The 2,388-nt window shown below is 45.0% G+C and overlaps 1 long non-coding RNA gene across 1 annotated transcript in view; it reads right to left on the bottom strand.

The window, feature by feature from the left end:
* Positions 1 to 2,332, bottom strand: part of LOC109313492 — a 10,947-nt gene extending 8,615 nt beyond the window's left edge. The window contains exon 1 of the long non-coding RNA XR_002102064.1: positions 2,229 to 2,332. This is a non-coding gene — a long non-coding RNA (uncharacterized LOC109313492). The remainder of the gene's footprint in view (positions 1 to 2,228) is intronic.
* Between the last annotated feature and the right edge of the window lie 56 nt (positions 2,333 to 2,388).

Raw genomic sequence — 2,388 nt, 5'->3', positions numbered from 1 at the left:
TCCCCTCCCCCCTCTCTGGCCCTCCTTCCCACCCCCTACTTACCAGCTCCGAGTCCCGCTACAGCTCCTCAGGGATTGCCCAAATCATCGAAGTTCTCTGAATCTTTTCCAAAGATTCAGAGAGCTTCGAATCGATTCAGACCTTTTAATCGGTCCCCTGATTTGATTCGGATTTCGAGATTTGGCTGCCGAATCTCCTCTGAACTGAATCACCACCCAAAGCTTAACAGAGCCCTAGTGGATACAAGGAATTGATCAGTTTACAAGACAGGACAAAGTGCAATAAGGAGATATAAAAAACAAAAGGAGGGAGAAAAGACAAAGTAATAATGATAGTAATATGCAAACATGTCAATTAGCTAAGTGCACAACTTACCTGTTAGACATTTTCTACTCTTATTTGTAAATGATATCAGGTAATTCCTGCCACCTGCTTGCCTATCTTATTTTAGTAAAAGATTTATCAGAAGTATCTCAATAAAAGAAACTCTTGAGGAGGTATTTGCAGGAGACAAGGCATTGACCTTATGAGTTAGTTGTGGCAGGGGAGTTCAGAGCAGAAATAGCAGTATAGAAGAAAGTGCAAAGGTGCTTAAGGGAGAAGTGAACAAACAAGCAACTGGAGCATGATATTACCAGTGGGGACAAGATAGGCAGAAGTTGTTGGTGAGTGAATAAATAAGGAGGGGCAAAAGTGTGATTGCCCTTTAAAAGGAAGGACAAGAGCTATTTCACGTGTTAGGGGAGAGTAACCCAAAGGAAGGGTTCAGAGGGTGGGGTGGCATGGCCAAAACAGCTGACAAAGATTTAGAAGCAGTGTTTTGAATGAGGTGAGTAGTATGGATTTGTATGTGTGCAGTTCTGGATTTCAGTTTAGCCTAGGCAATTAATATGACTTGTTCTTCTCATCTAGAAATAGTCGAATCACCATTCTATAATTACTAGTTTGACTGTGAATCCGTACAAAACAATGCCATTTAATTATTTCAAAAATGTATTTGAGATAATTTGTATACAAAGTGCTTAACATTTACTTCCTTCTAGGCAGCATTTGCATTACCTTTCTATAGACTGGTCATCCACAGAAATACCAAGGAAAGGACTTGTTTTCACATCTTTAACATGACAGTATATTTTGAATCTACAGCGGTACAAGTTGTTTAAATTAAGATAGGGGAGGACTGGGCTGTGGAAAGGTGGCATTCCATTTTTCCATATGAGCTGCCACTTCTCACCCACCCTTTCCCATGGTGAAGCTTTCTGTATATACGTCTTGCGTGTTTTCTGCTTCTGAAATAGCACATGGCTTCTGAAAAGGTGGTCACCTTCAAACAACTCAGACTCAGAGGTCAACATACAACAAAAAGGTATATATTTTAATACCTGTGGTATTATTTTCAGTAAAGAACTAAGTGATGACATTAGGAGTGGGTGTTTTTTTTTTCTATTTATATATGCTGGTTTGTCTGTTTTTGATTTTTTTTTTTTTCTTTCTGCTTGTCCTTGCACCTAATTCCTCAGCCACTGAGAAATGTAGGCAACAGCCATCCAATGCTGTGCTTGTGAGAGGAATGTGCGTCTTGTATTGAGTCCCAACCGAGGGACAATGGAAGAGGGGTCAGCTTCAACCGGTGAAGGGGAAAGGCTTGGTTGGTGGGAATGGAAGTCGCTCAGGGGCAATCTTTACCTTTTGGGGAAGTTGGGATAAGGATGGGATACAATTTAATAGAAAGGAAAGAACTTTTTTTTAAAGCATTTAAATGCTGGGGACAGATTAAAACATTAAGGACTATAGCATGGATATTAACCTTCTGTAAGGTTGAGTCCCAATTTGACCAAGAAATGCTTCTGCTTGCATAGATTATTGGGATAAGTCTGAGAATATTTTCCCTCTAAACTGCTGCATGACAGGGAAAGTGGGAGCCTGTTTCTGGATCTGGCCAGTTATTGCATAACTAATGGGTTTTGGTTTTTTTTCCAAACATCCTCGATCTTCCTATGCATGCCCCTCTCCCCCTCAGGACTGCTGCTGCCCAGGGCAGGGCCCCCGGGCTGGCCAGTCTAACCCCGCCGCCACCCCCTTGCCCGGGCAAGAGCATGCGGTGCACTCAGCTGGCCTAGGAGAGGGGCCTGCACTTGTCCAGAGACGGCCGAGTTGCTCGTTTTATACGTGGGAATCGCCAACAACCAGCACAAGTGGGAGAGACCAGGCGGGTCGCTGCCCCTACCTTCCGGTCCGTTTAAACGTGAAGCGGCGTCTCGAGCAACTCGCCCGGAGCAACCCCCAGGCCCGCAGCCGTCCCCCTCTCCTGCCACGGTTGCCCTCCTCCAAGCGCCCCCTCCGCTCCTCCAGCCCGCGACGAGCCGGGTCCCGGGGCCTGGCCCCGC

The sequence above is a fragment of the Crocodylus porosus genome, unplaced genomic scaffold, assembly GCF_001723895.1.
Source record: "Crocodylus porosus isolate Cpor-Errol unplaced genomic scaffold, CroPor_comp1, whole genome shotgun sequence".
Lineage (NCBI taxonomy): Eukaryota > Metazoa > Chordata > Crocodylia > Crocodylidae > Crocodylus > Crocodylus porosus.
Note: the sequence above shows the minus strand (reverse complement) of the source record. Positions and strands in the feature narration are given on the sequence as shown.